Source organism: Elephas maximus, chromosome 12 (genome assembly GCF_024166365.1).
Source record: "Elephas maximus indicus isolate mEleMax1 chromosome 12, mEleMax1 primary haplotype, whole genome shotgun sequence".
In the NCBI taxonomy this organism is placed as follows: domain Eukaryota; kingdom Metazoa; phylum Chordata; class Mammalia; order Proboscidea; family Elephantidae; genus Elephas; species Elephas maximus.
Genome location: NC_064830.1, coordinates 72,348,261 through 72,369,075, shown reverse-complemented (window position 1 = coordinate 72,369,075; position 20,815 = coordinate 72,348,261). Strand labels below are relative to the sequence as shown.

Sequence of the window (20,815 nt, the reverse complement as noted above, 5' to 3'; positions counted from 1 at the left end):
AACAAGACTTGTTACCTATTTAAACTACAGAAATGGTTGAAGTACATTAGAAATGCCTATTTACATACAGAATAGGTATATATTACTTAGAATCACTTATCAGTGTTTTTATATCTGCTAGGCAACACATTAGCCTAAATTCTACACACATTTAAATGGAAGTGCATTTCAATTGCTTTACACTTTCCGTAATTCAGACAAATTTCTTCCTCAATTAGGTAGAGATAAAACAGTTGGGCTTGCATTCCTCCACCTCCATTATTTAGTGATCCTTCTTGAATTATATTTACCAGTCACCGAAATGTCCAAAAATTAAATGAACACAGCCATGGTGTGCGAACGTGATCCTGCGTTGCAGGCAGTGCAACAGAGGACAAGCTCAGTGACCAAGGGCCTGAGGGGTGAAGGCTGCTTCCATCAGGACCATGGTTCACCATTATTTGTAAGATCTGTGTACTCTCTCCCTCGACGTCCAAGTTGTGAACTTTTCTCTCTATTTTGAAAGATATTACCTTTAAAGAATTAGCTAGGAAAGAATGGAGCTGACCGCCTCTTAAAGAATGTAATAATTTCAGAATATAGAATATGCTGTACCGTATCAGAGGCACTTTCATTTTCTTTCCCCAGGTGCTGATTAAAGGTAGCTCGAGAACTCACTGTTCCTTCATCTGGGCTCTGCTAGAAAAAACACAATCAGAATGCTCGAGAGAAGTAAGAATGGTGAAACTTTGGCTTGCTTACTTTGGACACGTCATCAGGAAAGACTAATCACTAGAAAAGGAGATCATGTTTGGTAAAGTAGACAGTCAGGGAAAAAGAGGACAGAATAACACAACAGCCACCACAACGGACTCAGACATACCAACGATAACGACGACAGCACAGGACTAGGCAATGCGGCGTTCTGTTATACATAAGGTCACCATTAAGTAGGAGCCAACCCAACAGCAACTAACAACAAACAACAACAGATTTCAAACGTGAGGTAATTCACAGGGGTTTATGGCCTTGGTACAGGGATTTTTCATGTAATTACTTAACTACTCTATGTAGGAATCAAACTCATGATTTTGATCTCATTAGCATCAACATGCAAAATACATTCTCTTTCCCCATCTTATGGATAAAACTCAGAATACACAGAATCTTAGTACATAAATACTTGTTGAAGCTCTACTTGAAAGAAGCATTAATCTAAAATCCAACTGAAAAGTAACAGTTATTTTTTAACTAATCATTTACATCTATATATCTCTTACAGTAATTTAAAAAGTTGAGGTGCCATAATCTACTCAATTTGATTTCTTAGATAAGGAGAAGTACTCCATTAAATTACAACCTGCTAGAAGACATTGGCCTGCATCCTGAGCCAGGCAAATTTAATAAAAGCTTTTTGGTGAAAAAAATAAATAAATAAATAAAGATGACTCATATCTCTGTTGCAGGAAAAAAAAACCCTACGTAATAAACAAGACACTAAAAGTATGCACAATGTACTACAATGTCTTGTCGTATGACGGGGGATAGGACAGAAGCATGTTTAGTCTACAAAAGTAATACAAGTGTATTTATGCCTTTAAATTTTTTAAAAACTAGAAATGAAAAATCTCCCTTAACAAATTAAAATTACCAAAAAAAACCCCTCAAGTGTGAACATACTATTACTTTATATAAACACCACTATGTTTCTATGTTTTTCTACTATTTCAATAATACAAATTATGGCATATCCAAGCTACCAGTGGTTTGGTTTTCCTGACTACATAGGGAAGACATAGCAGGAAGCTCACTCACCTCAAAATGAAAGGGTAAAAACTCAAAGTCAAATTCCATTTCTTGACTAGTGTTCCAATAGTTATTAAGAGATAGGAAACAGGAGGCAAGTTTCAAGGTGCCAAAATTTGAAATCTGCCAATTCATTTATTTTTATATAAAAGACGAAACCAAGTGAATATCTGTATTCAGAATACAAAACTTAAGTCTCAACGTTAACTGAATTCTTACTTTTAAGAGGAACTTTAAATCCTTTCCATTCACAAACAGGACTTGATTTACTAAGCTCCCTGCCTTGTATCTTCAGAGCTGATCAAAGCACATTTTCTTAGTACAATCCGTATTGTTCCGAGTGTTTTATAAACATCTTTTCTGAGAGTTTACAGGAGTGATCTGAAATCATTTCCAAGGTTTCATCCTATGAGTCAGTAATTCTTAAAAGGAAATAGAATCTCCCTCTCTTTATCACCTTTATTTCCCTACCCATCACAAGCCCGGAGCCCTGATGGCTCAGTGGTTAAGAGCTTGGCTGCTAACCAAAAGGTCGGCAGTCTGAATCCACCAGCCACTCCTTGGAAGCCCTATGGGGCAGTTTTACCCTGTCTTATATGGTCACTATGAGTCGCAATCAACTCGACGGCTATGGGTTTGTTTTTGGTTTTGTTTTATCACAAGCCTAATTCTCATCTGTCACAAAATTAAAAGAAAAAGTCATTGGCATGATTGTCAGCAGATACTGGCATTAAATGCAAGGCAAGGCAAAAAAAAAAAAAAAGGTACAATTTCATTACCTGACATGAAAATTATAGGTCTATACAATATCCCCACCACCTGTCTGTCACTTTGTCATACTGTGGTGGCTTGCATGTTGCTATGATGCTGGTAGCTATGCCACCAGTATTTCAAATACCAGCAGGTCACCCATGGTAGACAGGTTTCACCAGAGCTTCCACACTTCAGACAGACCTAGGAAGAAAGCCAACAAACAATAATAATCTTCTAAACATCCAAACTTTTCGATTATAAACCTCCCTTTGCCAACAAGAATAACTCTCAAGGCTGTCTGCCACCTAGCCCTACACTGATAACTCCAAAGTCTGTATTTCCGAGGCTCATCTGAGATCCAGCTGCCTGCTAGACATGTCCATCTGAGTTCATTCATCCACACAGATATTTACTGAATATCTACTACGTGCCAAGTACAGTGTACCCTCGCGGAGCTTAACAGTGATCAACCAATCACACAAAATACCTAACATACAGATTGTGATTAGCCCTATGTCCCAGACTAAGCTTGTCTAAAACCAAATTCAGTTTACTCACTACAATCCAGCCTGCTGTCCCCAGAATCTTTGCTCTCAGACAGAAACAATGCCACCCCAGGTGACCACAGCCACACCCTTTGGGGGCATTCTAGACCTCTCCCTTTCTCCTCAGGTCTTGCCAATCACCGACAAGGCCTGTATTACCTAAGTGGACAAGCATAGCTGGCTTTACCAAAAAAATGCTTCCCTATTTCTTAGGAATTCCCTCTGTGATGGTGGCAGTGATCTTCCAACAAAGACCCTGGTGCCTGGCCGCAGGGTACAAATCACAGGCAAGCTGCCCTTGAGATTTTAAAAACTAAAGCTGGGAGGGAGAAGCTCTTTCCTTCCTCTTGACTGGAGTGTGAGGATGGCCTCAGCCCCAAGAAGAAGCCTCAGGGAACTGCGATAGGAAAAAGGGTCCTAGCGATTTTAAGTACCACTTCCAATCCCTGAGGTCCCTGTCCCTGAAGTTCCTCTGGTTTCTGCGGGATTTCATTCCTTTTGCCAGTTTATCTAATGACTTTCCAACTAATCCCCCCTTCTTTTTTTTTTTTTCAACCTCAGACAGTTTGATCAGGGTTTCTATTACTTGCAGCCAAGAGTCCTGACTAAATACAGGTAGTCCTGGACTTAGACATACTCGAATTACAACGAACTGCACTTACGACCGTCTGTGTGATTTTTTTTTTTTTTTGGTACAGCTTATCGCTAGTAATACATACTACACACAATGTTGGAGCATGTAATTTCTCGGACGTTCACTCGCAGATGTTCAATGTTATGATTTACTGTTCAAAACACTGTTGTATTAGCCTGTATTGTGCCATGAAGGACAAAATCTAAATTCCTTAACAGGGCATAATCAATGCTCCATAATCACTCTTCCTCCCCAGCCCCCGTTGTCATCGAGTCAATTCTGACTCACAGCGACCCTACAGGACAGATAACTAACTGCCCCATAGGGCTTCCAAGGCTGTAACCTTTACAGAAGCAGACAGCTCCATCTTTCTCCTGCAGAGCCACTGCTGGGTTTGAACCACTGACCTTTCGGTTAGCAACTGAGAGGATTAACCACTGCGCCACCAGGGCTCCTTCCTCTCCAGCCAAGCTTGTTATCATCCCCTGCCTCATGCTTTATCTGTAACTATGGCATCCACCAGCCACTCCTAGGAAACCCTATAGGGCAGTTCTACTCTGTCCTATAGGGTCGCTATGAGTCAGAATCAACTTGACAGCAACAGGTTATGGAACTACCTAGGCTTACATACCTACGAGTTGGAATGAACTAACAGCAACAGGTTTGGTTTTGGTTTTTCAGGCTTACACTCACACACACACACACACACACACACACACCATGATGAGCTGATTAGTAACTACGAAATTTTTCTTTTTTGAAAACCTGAAGAAATTTTCAGTTTTCTTTAGGCATATTTCTAGACATCAGAGTCATCTCACCTATGCCTACATTTTATTGCACCAATAATTCTACCTATGGATGCTATAAGGTATTTGGTGCCAGTGCACATGACATACACAGCAGCAAGTAACTGGAAGAGAACTGACCCTAGCAAAAAGTTCTGATGGCCTACCCATCTTTGTAGACTGAGTCCCAGCACCAACCCTCTCATGAGGCATTTTTACCAGAGAGAGTACTCCTTCCTCCCTTCTGTATACCTCCACTGTCCTCTATGGAAGCTTCCAGTACGGCACATACACCATGTCCTACTCACCTCTGGACTTCCAAAACCAAGCAGTGCTCAGTACATATTTATAATTGTATAACCCACCGTCATCAAGTCGATTCCTACTCATGGCAACCCTGTAAGATAGAGCAGAACTGCCTCACAGGGTTTCCAAGGCTGTAATCATTACAGAAACAGACTGCCACATCTTTCTCCCACGGAGTGGCTGGTGGGTTCGAACTGCCGACCTTTCAGTTAGCAGCTGGGCGATTTAACCACTGCACCAACACACCTGCTTTATTGTTGTATAGTACTTATAAAAGCTTGTGGAATGAAGCATTCATCCGGAGCTGGGCAGAAAACACTGAAAGACATTTTTCTAGTAAAGAAAAAAGGCACATTGGGTATTAGGTCACGAAACTTGCTCTTCCCTCATTGAATCAGGTGGGACTATTTGAAAGGACAAAAGATGTTTAATGCCTCTAATCTACTGCACAGTTAATTTTGCATCAATTTTTTAAAATGAGAGATGTCTAGAGATAACATATGATTTAACTTATAGAAAATTTCACACAAATACAGAACTACATGAGCAAACAGAGAAAAAAGTAAATTATATTTCATCAAAAGCAAAAACTTGTGCTTCAAAAGATATCAAGAAAGCAAAAAGACAACTCACAGAATTGGAGAACATTCTTGCAAATCATATATAAGAGTCTAGTATCCAGAATACAGAAACAACTATTACAACTCAGTGGTAAAAAGGTAAATAGCTCAATTTAAAAATGAGCAAAGGAACCCTCATACACTGCTGGTGGGAATGTAAAATCCTTCAGCCTCTTTGGAAAACAGCAGGACTGTTCCTCAAACAATTAAACACAGAGTTACCATATGACCCAGCAATTCCACTCCTAGGCATATGCCCAATAGAAATTAAAACATATGTCCACACAAACACTTGTACAAGAATTTTTTAGCTATTCATAACAGCCAAAAGGTGGAAACGAACCAAATGTCCACCAACAAACAAATGGATAAACAAAATGTGGTCTATTCATATGACAGACTATCATTTGGCCACAAAAAGGCACGAAGTACTGATACCTGCTACAACTTGGATGAACTTTAGAAACATTATGCTGGATGAAAGGAATCAGCCACAAAAGTCCACATGTTTATTGCATCATTCCATTCACATGAAAGTCCAGAATAGGGAAGTCTATATAGTCAGAATGTAGATTACTGGCTGCTGCGGGGAGTGACAGGGAGATGGGGGGTGATAGCTAAATCGTATGGGGTTTCTCCGTGAGATGATAAAAATATTCTAAAATTGACTGTGACAATGGTTGTACTTATCTGTAAATACACTCAAAACCACTGAATCACACACTTTAAATGGGTAAACTCTACAGTATACAAATTATATCTCAACAAGGCTGTTATAAAAAAAATGACCGCACCAAGTCATACAGTGACACCTCCAGGCGGGCGCCTGGTAGAATCACTCTGCCTGCTATAGGACAATCTGTTATAAAAACACACCATCCGTTCAAACATGGGAATGATAGCTTTCCCTACCGCTAAATCCCTACAGTGACCAATCGTAACACCAAATCCAAAGTAAAAAGAAGAAAGAACAAAAACCCAACCAAACCAAATCCACTGCTGTTCAGTCAATTCTGACTCATAGCGACCCTACAAGACAGAGTAAAACTACCCCATAGGGTTTCCAAGGCTATAAATCTTTATGGAAGCAGACTGCCACATCTTTCTCCCACAGAGTGGTTGGTGGGTTTGAACTCCTGACCTTTCAGTTAGCACCTGAGTGCTGTAATCACTGTGCCACCAGGGCTCCTTGAAAGAACAAAAGAGCACACAATTTGCAATTACTTGGCAGGTACGGAATGGAATTAAGCAAAGGCTGCACAAAGAAAAATGTTTATCAGAACTGTTCACTTCCCTTTGATTACACAGATTTAAACAAGTCAAAGTCCTTTTTACTCATGAGAAAATGTGCCAGCTTCTTTATTAGCACAGAGCGAGGAAAAATAAGCATTCTCTCCTATAACAAAATTAACAGCCCACAGAAGGTCTGTCTGTGCTTGGCAGCCACGAACAGACCTTTCATCTAGGATCTCTGCTAAATTAAACAAGCCTATGTTGTGCTGAACACAGTGAGCCAGACACCCGGCAGGCTTCTAAGGTCCCTCGGTCGATGCCGAAGAGCGTTCAAAATAAAGAGGGTGATGAGCAGGATGAAGTAGCTCTGTCTTCACTCCAGGCAATATTTCAGTTATCTACAATAACGCGACAATTCGAACAACTATGAGACCCTTTTCTCTATCAGTGTGAATAAAAAGGCAACATAGACTTTGGGGCCAGGAAGATCTGGATCCAAGCCATAGATGTTCTTTGTTTGTTTGTTTTGTTTTTTTACCTTCTTAGCTGCATGCCCAAGAACAAATTTCACAATCTTACCAGCCCTTCTATTCTCTGAAATTGAGGTAATTATAACTATCAACACAGGGCTACTCTGAGGATGAACTTGGGTAATGCATGCAAAGTTCAATGTGTGCATCCCCCCTCTGCCCCCATAAAAATCCTCATTGCTAACTACTACCACCATTGCCATGAGACCAGAACAGGATGGCACCTGGCTACCATGACTGAACATTTTGATCAAGGACTCAATGGATGGATCCTGATCAAAAAAAAAAAAGAAAAAAACATGGGACAGAACTTGAAATTCTTATATAAACTAAACTTATTGGACCCATTGGGACTGAGGGAACCCACCAAATCTATTGCCCTGAGACAATCTTTAAGCCTTTAACCGAAACTAGTCCATGAAGTCATATCTAAACCAAACAACAGTTTAGCTCAACTTAGTAAAGAATGTTTGCCTTGAGCAGTGTGCTCTTTTAAAGGATTATCTTTATGAGATCGAACTGACAACAGTAACTCTGTAACACAGAGGAGAAGTTAAGGAGACAGAGAGTCTAAGTTAATGATGGTGAAACAATATGGGTAATGAGAGCAAGAATGGTGACACAATGAGAAGAATGCAATCAATGTCACTGAACTGTACAAAAAGAAAATGTTGAATGAGTATAGGTTTTGTTATGTGTATTTTCATCAAAAATAAAATTAGAAAAAAAAAATTCTCATTGCTCTTAACTCTACAAAGCAAATGCTCATTTCTGAGCTTGTGCTCAATACAGTGAAACCACATAACACGAATTCATATTTAATGTGATTGAGGATTGGTTCCCATCCTCCATACCCTTACCATTTCATTAACTGTGCAATAATGTAACCTTTAGGAGTCCTGGTGGTACAATAGTTAAGTGCTCAGCTGCTAACCGAAAGGTCTGAGGTTCAAACCCACCAGCTGCTCCACAGGAGAAAAGACCTGGCGATCTGCTCCCGTAAAGACTGCAGCCTAGAAAACCCTATGGGGCAGTTCTCTGCCACATGGGGTTGCTATGAGTCAGAACTGACTTGACATCACACAACAACAACAGCATCAAAGTATAAGTAACTGACATCAGCCATTCCTATTCTAACCCAAAGACATCTAAACAATCAAAAAATCCTCTGCAGATTTCATTTTAAATAAATTACCTCTCACCTCTCCAGGCAGAACCGAAGGTGAGAAAGCCATCAATAAAGTCTCTTTTAAACGTATTAAATCAGGGCATGACACAAAGAAACACTTACTATTAGAGGCAAATGCATATTTTGCAGCGCAGTAATTGGTAACCTTTCCATAAAGATTGATGCAATCTGATTGTAATTCCCAAGTGTCAGGAATCAGTTCTTAAGGTAAAAGAAAAAGGAAGTGGGATGGTTTTGAGCACTCCAGAAAAGATGTAGGAGGATATCCTTTCCTACTGACAGCAATTAACATTTGAGTGATGGCTGCTCGAACATTCAGACTGTGAAGAACTTTGTTACATTAGAATAGACTGGGGTATATTTAAAACAAAAACTTACTGGGTTTAACATACACAAACACTTAACCCACACCATGAACACAGGTGTCCCCTCTGAACAAACTGACAGGAAGGAAAAGCTTGGGTGAAATTCCAATAGTCACCATTGTATAGCTATGTTGTTGCTGTTGTATGCTGTCGTCAAGTTGATTCCAACTCAGCACCCTACAGGACAGAGTAGAACTTCCCCACAGGGTTTCCTAGATCACAATAATTTTTTTTTTTTCTTTTGAACATTTTGAATGGATCTTTTTACTCGTGCATGACTTTGTAACCTTATATATTGGTCATATGGAAAATATTATTTCCTTGAGTTATGCAGGTCTTCCAAATATTGACATATTCCATTTAACAAAGCAAAGTATTACATTTGTTAATATCACTGATCTCATCAGAAGAGTCTTTAAGCTCACAGGAGCTATCAAGCTCAGAGAAGGAGACACAGCATTCCAACAGACAATTTTAGCTTGAAAGCAGGTGACAAACATTTCAGTTGTTTTCCCTGAAGTGTATCTAGCCTCACTTTGTTCTCATTTTCAAGAAGATGTCTGCTACATACTCAAGTCTGAGTAACTATAATCTGTCAGTAGCTGTTTTTTAAAATATTTTATTTCTGGTGTCGTTGTTGAAAACATACACAACATACACCGATTCAACAGTTTCTACATGTACAATTCACTGACGCTGATAATATTCACCGAATTGTGCCACCATTCTCCCCTTCACTTTCTGAGCTGTTCCTCCCCCATTAACATAAACCCACTGCCCCCTAAGGCTCCTATTTAATCTTTCAAGTTGCTGTTGTCAATTGGATCGCTAATAGTTCTTAAAAGAGCACAATGCTCAAAGCAGACATTCTTTACTAGTTAAGCTAAACTGTTGTTTGGTTTTAAGAAGACTTCAGGGGATATCTTTGGTGTAAGGTTTAAATATTGTCTCAGGGCAGTCATTTCAGGGGTTCATCCAGCTTCCATGGCTCTAGAAAGTCTGGAGTCCATGAAAATTTGAAATTCTGTTCTGCATTTTTCCCCCTTTTGATTAGGATTGTTCTAGGGAGTCTTCGATCAAAACGTTCAGTAATGGCGGCCAGGCATCATTCAATTCTGGTCTCGTGGAGCAAGCAGTTGTTCATGAAGACAAGTAGCGGCACATTCCATTTCCTCCTCCTATTTCTGACTCTCCTTCCTTTGTTGCTCCAGGAATATAGAGACCAATTGTTGTGCCTTGAATGGCCACTTGCAAGCTTTTAAGACTCTGGACACTGTACAATGAACTAGAGGTAGAACAGAAGCACTGAACACATTATTAGGCCAATTAACTGGGATGTATTGAAACCATGACCCTAAACCGCCAAACCAAGGAACCAAATCCCATGAGGTGTTTGGCTGTACATAAGCAGCCTCGGCAGCTACCCTTTTTTTTTTTTTTTCGTTGTTTTAAATATATCACACTTTTGTCAATTCAACCTTTTATAGGTATACAACTTATTGATCGCAATTACATTAATAAGCTGTGCCACCCTAGGCTGTAATCTTTACGGGAGTAGACTGCCAGGTCTCTCCTTCTGCAGAGCAGTAGGTTTGAATCGCTGACCTTTTGGTTAGCAGCCGAACGCTTTAACCGTTGAGCCACCAGGGCTCCTTTACATAGTTACATGTTTGATGTCTATTTAAAAAGAGTCCAGATTCCGCAGTAACAGACAGGGTCAGACTCACTCTGCCCAGCTCCAGAGAAATTTCCATCATGCCACAACATCAGGCAAAGCTCTCAGGATTAGGAAAACAGAAATTTCCTCAAGGGGAATGGGACATCCAGAGGTTGGGGATATCTCTAGGGAGTCTCACCAAGCACTGAGCTTATTATGGAACTTGTGGTTCACAGCGGTTACTCTTCAGCCCTCTTTCTAAAACTTTACCCTTAAGATTCTGAGTTAATGATACCCCTGGAAGAGATCAACCCAGTTACAGATATGATAGAAGAAAAACCTGAGTGTTGGCTTTGCTAACAATATATCATCTATATTGCATAAAATCACTTAAAATTTTTTCCCTCCTATTCCAGTTCAGTACTCTCACTCTGATCTTAAAACAGTTTCATCTGAATATTCTACCACCACAAAGCCTTTACACGAAGACAGAACTTCTTCCCTCTGCCCAACTTTCCAATCAAATAACCACTTCTACTGCCAGTCTAAACTTTAAGCTTTATGTCTAAAATAGGAAAAAACTGCTATGAATGTACCAATTCCAACCCATTAACCTATGTAAGAATGTCTTAAAATCTTCTGTTTAAATACAGCATAGAATTTCTTTTACTAATATAAGCTAGAGGAGAAATAAATGATAAAGCCTCAGTTTTAATGAAGATTTCTATTCAACTACTATTAGCAATTCTTTACTTTACAAGAATAGTTTTAGAGCCTGGGTTTTAAAGCAAGTGATTGGAGAAATTAACTCATCATTGAAATAAATGCTACCACAACAACATATAGGCAAATTCCCATACTGCTGCAAAAGAGATTCAAGAACCCAGAACTTCGGGTATTTCAGAAAATATGGTATCAGAGGACTAGCCCAGGAAAACCTCATTAATTTAGACCCTACTCATGAAGACTCCGTGATTGTCTTTCACGTCTGCCCAGGCTTAACTTTGGACTGTCTATTAAGAAAGGAGCTGCCAAGCACTTTAAAGTGCAAATAAAAATTGCTAACAGGTTATTTAAGCCACTCAAAAAATTTTGCATGCAAATAACTGCTGCTAAAATACTAACTAAAACTAGCTCACGCCTTCCTTGGCATCCAGAGGAAACAAAATGTATTAAACAAGAGACCACGACACTGCTTAAAATCTACCAGATAACTGTTCCCTCTGCTCTGCTTATTTTGGCTGTGAAAAACTGGTTTGGGAGTCAGAAAAGCTTAATGGACAGGGTACTGGACAAAAATATACACATCCTTCTCAAGGGCTGGCAGCCTATTTCTCTACTTTTATTTTTAATAAATGCTGAACCATGTAATTAAAATATAGCTCAGTTTCTCTCCATTAAAAATAAAAATATATTTTGGGGCATTCCCTTTTCCTAGGCTGCAAATAACTGTGAAAACAATTCCTATATGAAGCACACATAGAACTCTTTAACTAGATTTAGTATCTTACCTAGTTCAGATTCTTACTTTACCCTTAACGGCAACAACAAAAACAAACAAAGCAGATTTAAACACATGATTTTGAAAATAAATGGGATGTAGTCCAAACCAACAGTCCAATCAGAATATCATAAAAAGCTGTTATGGTGGCAAATGTCACTACAACTACATATGTCTAGATGTAGGTGCCTATTAAAAAAAAAAAAAAAAATCACAGATGCTAGTTTTCTCCTCCAAATTAAAAATTAAACACTTTTAATTTACATTAAAAGCATTTCAAAAATAATTAGTGAGTTCAAGTGTATCTTAATTTTAATTTAACAATGATACAATATATACCAACCATTTATGCCTTCAAAAATGATTTGAATATCTGCCATATACATGCCAGGTACGGTATTAGGCACTGGATATAAACTGGTAAATAAATAAACTTGGTCCTGCCTCAGTACCATTCCATCTACAGTATTAACCTGGAGGGAAAAGAAAAGCACCCACACGAAGGGTTAATTTACATTATAATAACATGTATTTTATGTCTGGGAAAAAGAGGTCGATTGTAATTGACTTTTTATTAAGTCAAAGAACAAACAGTAGGTCGACAACAAGTGTGAGAGTTTCCTTAAGTAATTCTTATTTGATTGAAATAAAATCTAAAACATAAAATTAGAGATCATTCATATGAGAAAATGGTAAAATCGTTTGGCAAGAAGAGATTCAAGGTCAGTATACATAAATTTACACGCGAACTCAAATACTTCACAATATTCCATAAACTCCTAGGTTTGTCAGTCATATTTTATATGCTATTTTGAAACTGGTATCTGTTATGGACTAAATCATGTCCCCCCAAAATATGTGTTGTAAATCCTAACTTTTATGCCTGTGGTTATAATCCACATGGGAATGGGCTGTCTTTGTTGTGTTAATGAGGCAGGATCAGTGTAGGGTGTATCTTGAGTCAACACCACCCCCACCCCCCACCCCCCTGCTTTAACAGAACAGAAATTTATTTTCTCACCACTTAGAAGGCTAGAAGTCTGAATTCAAGGCACCAGCTCTAGATCAAGGCTTTCTCTCTGTTGGCTCTGAAGGAAGGTCCTTGTTCCTTGGTTCCTTTTTGATCTTCATGGGGCTTGGCATCTATCTTCCTCTTTCTCTGCTTCCTTTCTTAATCTGCTCCTTTTATACAGTGAAAACTGTGAGAGCCGAAATTCAAGGGGGCTGCCTTGTTTTTCTCGGTCTCGAAAGTTTTTTGCCTTTGACGGGATGCAGTCTTACCACGTTTCTATTGCTTGTTTTAGCAAAAAATCTGAGTTTTCCTTCTCTGATAGGTTTCCGCCTTACACAGATTCCAGCTTTCCCAGATTTACTGTATCTCAAAAGAGACTGACTCAAGATACACCCTACCCTAACAGAGTCAATCTCTTTTGAGATATAAAAGAGGTTAAACAAATGAGCAGAGTAGATATGAGGGAAGAGAGATGCCAAGCCACATGAAGGTCGCCCAGGATCAGACGTTCAGAAGAGACAAGGACCTTCCTCCAGAGCTGACAGAGACAGAAAGCCTTCCCCTAGAGCCAGCACCCTGAATGTGGACTTCTAGCCTCCTAACTGTGAGAAAATGAATTTGTTTGATAAAGCCACCTACCTGTGGTATTTCTGTTACAGCAGCACTAGATAATTAAGACAACATGCGTGTCTGAAAGACGTTAAGAAATTTGCTTTTAATGCTTCTTTGAGCTCCCCCTATACATGTATAAAAAACAAAGGTCTTGTTCTCTATAGAGGAAAACTTTCAGTATTCAAAACAACTGCTGTTAGTTGACCAATAATTTTTAAATATTCAAAATGAGTTATCAGGGCAATAGACCTAAAAACAAATAAATCAACATATTTTAACATTTTCAGCGCATTTAAAGTTCAAGGAAGTATCTCACTCACACATGAGAACCACAGGCATGTTCAATAAGGAAATTCTTCCGTCAGTGAGAACATCAAGAGAAAGAGGCCTTTGTACACATAAAAGGTTTCTTTCAATCAAAAATCTTGCTATCACAAAAAGATACCATTCTTCTCCTGTTGGAGTGGCAAAGATTAACAAATCAACAAACCCCAGTGTTGGCAGAGGTCTGGAATAGGACTCTCATGGACTTTGGGTAGGAGTACAGGTTGGTAGTTCTTACAGTGGACAGTTTAACCACACGTACCAACATTTAAAATGTGTATAATCTTTGACCCAGCAATTATACTTCTAAGAAGACAAACAAACAAGTTACGGTGATTTAAATACAGGGTTGATCAACACACCATTATCCACATGAAAGAAAAACTAGAAACAATCTAAATGGTCATTAAGGGAGTGGTTAAATAATGTATGGTGCCGCTCTACAATGAAATATTATACAGCAGGTAAAGTCATTATGTATGACTATGCTTGTCTTTTCAATTCACACAAAACATATTATTGAATTAAAAAAAAAGAATAACATGAATAGTGTGATCCAATTTATTTAAAATTTTGTATATAAATACTTCTACACAGGGTGGCTATGAGTCAGAAGTATGCTCGCCAAAGTATTAATGGCAGTCATCTCTGGATGGCAGATTCGGGTACTTACTTTTTTCATTATGTTGTTTTATATTGATGGAAAATTTTCTCATTATTATAAGAAAAGACAGTTTTCATTTAAGAAAAAGAAGTGTTACTAATTTACCAGAAGTGGTTTTAAGTTCTTTCAACTGCCTATTTTAAAAAGAAAGTATTCGCTGAAAGCATATTCAAATGTATATACCACCAAACACCGTATGGGTTTCTACTTGCTAGACCTCCTTCTCAGTACCATGTTTTAAAATAAAGAGATAGCAAGAATTTAATGATTAGAGGCAATGAGGATGGGAAAGCCAAGTGGCCTTACTCAAATAGCCTGTGTTACTGGCATACACCTTAATAATTCTAGGTCCTATGAACTTAAATGCTCCTAAAACAACCATTCTCTTACATCTTAAGAAAGAAGGCCATGGAACGGAAAAAAATCTTTTTCTTTTTTCTTTTTAATTGAATCATAAAAAGAAAACTTACCTCGATAAAGTATTTAATTATTTTTCTGTCTTACATTCTCTTTCTTAGCACCTTTATTGTGAACCTGAAAAAAATAAAAATTGCTTTGTAAACTACAATGAGATTCCATCTCACTCCAACAAGGCTGGCATTAACCCAAAAAACACAAAATAATAAATGTTGGAGAGGCTGTGGAGAGACTGGAACACTTATACACTGCTGGTGGGAATGTAAAAATGGTACAACCACTTTGGAAATCGATTTGGTGCTTTCTTAAAAAGCTAGAAATAGAACTACCATACGATCCAGCAATCCCACTCCTTGGATTATATCCTAGAGAAATAAGAGCCTTCACATGAACAGATATGTGCACACCCATGTTCAATGCAGCACTGTTTACAATAGCAGAAAGATGGAAGCAACCAAGGTGCCCATCAATGGATGAATGGATAAATTATGGTATATTCACACAATGGAATATTATGCATCACTGAAGAACAATGATGACTCTGTGAAACATTCCATAACATGGACGAATCTGGAAGGCATTATGCTGAGTGAAACTAGTCGGTTGCAAAAGGACAAATATTTCATAAGACCAGTATTATAAGAACTCAAGAAATAGTTTAAACAGAGAAGAAAATATTCTTTGATAGTTACGAGAGCGGGGAGGGAGGGAGGGAGAGGGGTATTCACTAATTAGATAGTAGACAAGAATTATTTTAGGTGAAGGGAAAGACAACACACAATACAGGAAAGGTCAGAACAGCTGGATTAAACCAAAAGCAAAGAAGTTCCCTGAATAAACGGAATGGTTCCAAGGCCAGAGTAGCAGGGGCGGGGGTCTGGGGACCACAGTTTCAGGGGACATTTAGGTCAATTGGTATAATAAAATCTATTAAGAAAATATTCTGCATCCCACTTTGGTAAGTGGCATCTGGGGTCTCAAACGCTAGCAAGCGGCCATCTAAGATGCATCAATTAGTCTCAACCCACCTAGAGCAAAGGAGAATGAAGAACAAAGACAGAAGGTAATTAGGAGCCCAAGGGACAGAAAGGGCCACATGAAGCACAGACTACATCAGTATGAGACCAGAAGAGCTAGATGGTGCTCGGCTACAACTGATGACTGCCTTGGCAGGGAACACAACAGAGAACCCCTGAGGGAGCAGGAGAGCAGTGGGATGCAGGCCTCAAGTTCTCATAAAAAGACCAGACTTAACGGTCTGACTTAGACTAGAAGGACCCTGGAGGTCATGATCCCCAGACCTTCTGTTAGCCTAAGACTGGAACCATTCCCAAAGCCAACTCTTCAGACAGGGATTGGATTGGACTACAGGATAGAAAATGATACTAGTGAGGAGTGAGCTTCTCGGCTCAAGTAGACACTCGAGACTATGTGGGCAGCTCCTGTCTGGAGGGGAGATAAGAAGGCAGAGGGGGACAGAAGCTGGCTGAATGGACACGGGGAATACAGGATGCAGAGAAGGAGTGTGCTAACTCATTAGGGGGAGAGCAACTATGAGTGTATAGCAAGGTATATAAAAAATTTTTATATGAGAGATCCTGACTTGATTTGTAAACTTTCACTTAAAGGACAATAAAAATAAAAATAGTTACTTTGTATTAAACAACTACTTCATGTCAGGCCGAGTGGTCAGAAAAAGCCTTCTAAAGAATGTGATCCATTGCCATTGAGTTGATTTCAACTCATAGCAACCCTATAGGACAAAGAACTGCCCTGAAGTGTTTCCACGACTGTAAATCTTTAAGGAAGCTCCTGTGGAACGGCTGGTGGGTTCGAACTGCTGACCTTTCCGTTAGTAGCCAAGTGCTTAACCACTGTGACACCAAGGCTCCTTGAAGAATGTGAAGACGCAGATAAATCATAAAGAACAAAAGAAAAGTCACTAAAATGGGATGATTGGGAAAGAAAGTGAGAAGTTGAAAGTTTAAGCAAATAACGTTTCCTTAATTGTTCAAGGACCTATAAATGCTTGTATTTGACAAATATATTTGAAGCTCCGCAGAAGGTTAAGAGTTGAGTCGCTAGACTCAGGACATGCCCATCTGAATCCTAGCTCTACCACTTCCTAGTTGTGTGACTTTGGGCAAGTCAGTTTCCCCATACATATAATAATAGTACCCAACTCAAAGGGTTCTTATGAGAACCACCGTATATGAGGTAATCACACCAGAGACTTTAAAACAGTGCTTGGCACATAATAAATGCTCAGTAAATGTTAACTATTATTTTTTATTGTTATATGCTATTATTGTATAATAATAAATCCCCATGCCTCTCATCACCCATTATTATTGAAATGGGGCATAATCCTTGTCTTCAAAGTGCTTTCAATTTACAGGGTGTGATAAGAGATAATGAGATATGTATTATAAGGCAGAAGAAAGGTCAATGTCAATTATTCATTAATTTATTTAACATATATTTGCATGCCCATTCTTTGCCAGGTATTTTGTTAGGCGCTAGGGATTCTTCCGTGCACAAGACAGATAACGTTTCTCTCTTCAAAAAGTTTCTAGGCTATCAAGGCACAAGCTACATGACACACAAGCTACACAAGAAGACAGATGTTATTTTGACTAGACTGGGACACTGGGTACCTATCTGAATGGGCAGAATTAGGCAGAATATTCCAGGTAGAAGGAACTGAGTTACAGGGAACACAGGGCTTTTGGGGAATGCTAAGTAGCCTCTTTTTTAGGATGCATCCAAGAGAGCAGTAAGTAGTAAAATAGGAAAGTAGGTGGGAGGCCTTGAATGCCAGGCTTAGTTTGTTCTCTATTCTCAAGTACATTAATTACCCTGCTTAAATTGAATAAGAGCTTCTTTTAACGGTCAATTCTAATATCTTTTGTTACTCTTTATGGTTTCTGTCTTTCCTTTTTTCTCTTGTAAAGGTAAGAGGATTAAGAGTAGGAAAAAGGAAATGAAAACAGCAACCTGACTCATGTTGGCACGGGTGCAATAATGATGGTGGTCGCTATGAGTCAGAACCAACTTGATGGCCGTGGGAGGAAAGGTGGTGGAGATGGGAAAAGGTACCATGTGATAGGTTTCATGTTTCCTCCCTTCATCTTCCCAGCATTCTCATGAAGACAGTATTGTTCCTTTTGCAGATTAGGAAACTGAGGCTCAGAGTAGTCAAATACATTCCCTGATGCCCATCCTATAAACCTAAACCAAACCTGTTGCCATCAAGCCTATTCAGACTCACAGCGACCTAACAGGACAGAATAAAACTGCCCCATGGGGTTTCCAAGGATGTAATCTTTTGGGAGCAGATTGCCAGATCTTTGTCCCACGGGATGGCTGGTGGGTTTGACCGCCAACCTTTCGGTTAGCAGCTGACCACTTAACAACCAGGGCTCCTATTAGATGCGCATTGAGCTAGAAATGCAGACAGAGAATTAAACTGCAAGCTTGACTCCCAAGGCTTTCTTCCTCTTAGCAAAAACAGACATGAGATTTTGCAAAATATAAAGTCTGTTTAAACCACTTACAACTTCAGGGTATATAAATTTCTGTATATATACAGAAATAAATAGCCTTCATACACACAATCAAAACCACTTGTGATTTTGATAAGATAAAGACCCCACTTTCAAATGGAACAAAAAGATAAAATACATAAGAATAAATTTGACCAGAAATAGGCAAAATCTATATGAGAAAAAATTTTAAATGCTCCAGAAGGACTCAAGAGTTAAACGAAACAAATGAAAAGATATATAATGTTCTTGGCTAGGAATACTCAACATCAGAAAGATATCAGTTCTCCCTAAGTTAATTTATAAATTTAACATGATTCCCCCTCCCCATTTTTTTTTTTTTCTGGAACTAGACAAAATGATTCCAAAGTTCACACGGAAAAATAAATAAGAACTGGCAGGAAAATGAAGAGCAACAAGAGGAAAGTAGTTTTAAAGGATATTAAAACATTTTATAAAACAAATAATGTAGTACTGGCATATGAATAGAAAGACTAATGGAATTGAACAGAAAGTCTGTGGTGCAGTGAATTACTTAATGTGGCCTGTTACAAGTGTGTCTGCTTTGTATACCCAGTGTGTTCATCAAATATTTTTGTTTTCTTCACTTACAGAATACAAGATGTGAACAAGGCTAGTCCATTTTTGGTTGTAAGTATGTTTGTTGTATCGTGTTAGGCAAAAGTATGAATTTATAATTGTCTTTATTCAGAGATTATGTATGGTTTCAGGAGATGTGTACAGGTGCCAAGTTGATAAGGGGTGGACTGTGATGATTAAGATTGTGTGTCAACCTGGCTGGGCCACGATTCTCAGTGGTTTGGCAGTTATGATGTAATCTGGCAGTTCTATGATGTTGTGACCACTTCCATGATGGGATCTGATATATGACGGGATCTACTGTGAGCAGCCAATCAGTTGAAAGGGTTTTTCCTTGGGCATATGGCCTGCATCAAATATAAGTAGACATTCTGGCAAGGCTCAGGGGCTTTTGCTTGCTCTGGTTCCTGCAGCTAGCTCCTGTTCGTCTGACCTCCAATTTTGGGGACTTAAGCTAGCAGCTTGCCTGTGGTCTTGCCTGCTGATCTTGGGATCTGTCGATCTTCGCAGACTGTGAGCAAGAGCCCTGCTCTCTGACCTGCTGATCTTGGGTTCGCCAGCCCCTGCAGCTATTTGAATCAGGAGAAGCCTCTATGCTGACCTACAGGCTTGGGATGTTTCAACCATGTGAACCATTTCCTTGATATAAACCTCTCTCTCTCTATATTTATACATTTTACTGGTTTTCCTTCTCTAGAGAACCCAGCCTAAGACATGACCCTTCTAGACAAAGTTTCTGTAACTCCCACCAAATGACTAGGTGGGACTAAGCAAATAAGGTGCTTGTGGCCCACCAACAGGATTGGACAGCTTGCTAATAACGCAAATTAAGTGCATGGCATCCTTGTGGGGATAGAACCATACAAATAAGGTGTACAGAATCCTAATGAGGGAACTGGTCAGTTCTGCCATCACACCAGGCTTAAAATCAGTCACCCCAGAGGTAGAAAGTGGGGGGAACCTCACTACCACCAAGAAAGAAGAGCCAAGAGTGGAGCACGTCCTTTGGACTGGGGTCCCTGCATTGATAACCTCCCAGACCCTGGAGACAGAGAGAGACAGAGCTGTAACAGCAGAGACTGTGCAAGACAGTGAGAAGTGGCAACACAGAAACAGCAGCAGCAGAACCAAGTGACCAGTGAGAGACAGCACAGTGGGCTTCCCCACCCATGGTGCAAATCAGTTACAGTGGGTGTGCAAACCCACAGAGCAAGAGAGCTGAGACTTCAGGGAGGAGGCTTGCTGGTGGAGTGGGGTGGCTCCGGGCACTTGTCAGGAGGGCTAGGCTTGTGGTCTCACGGAGCAAGAGAGCTGAGCGCCTTTGGGCAGGAGGCTTACTGGAAGAATGGGGTGCCTCTGGGCACTTATCGGTGGCGCTAAAGAGCTTTCTAACCTTTGCCCAAGCAAGGCAGAGGCCAGGCCTGAGGGCTGAGGGTCAGAGAGAGGCCTGCCTACAGGCATGGCTGAGAAGAGGCTGTCCTAATCAAAGTACTGTATCCTGATCCTGAAGTTAACCTGTTACTTCCCTAATAAACCTCATAATGGTGAGAACTGTCTGTGAGTTCTGTGTGGCCACTGCAAGGAATTATCAAACCCAGGAGAGATGTAGACAGTGCCATGGGAGGGATGGCTGGGATCAGAATTGGTAAAAAGGTTGGAAGGTGGAGGGAGGTGTGTGTGACCGCCACCTCATAGGGATCCACTTTGGGCTGATGCTGACAGTGATTCTCTCCCC

General features: G+C 39.7%; 1 protein-coding gene across 8 annotated transcripts in view; it reads right to left on the bottom strand.

Moving 5' to 3' along the window:
• Nucleotides 1-20,815, bottom strand: part of MRTFB (myocardin related transcription factor B) — a 220,489-nt gene that overhangs the window by 182,604 nt on the left and 17,070 nt on the right. For 6 of the 8 annotated variants that reach the window (XM_049904747.1, XM_049904743.1, XM_049904745.1 and 3 more), the window contains exon 2: nt 14,989-15,052. The gene's annotated coding sequence lies outside the window, so the exon portion shown is untranslated. The other 2 variants (XM_049904748.1, XM_049904746.1) reach the window with 2 other exon arrangements.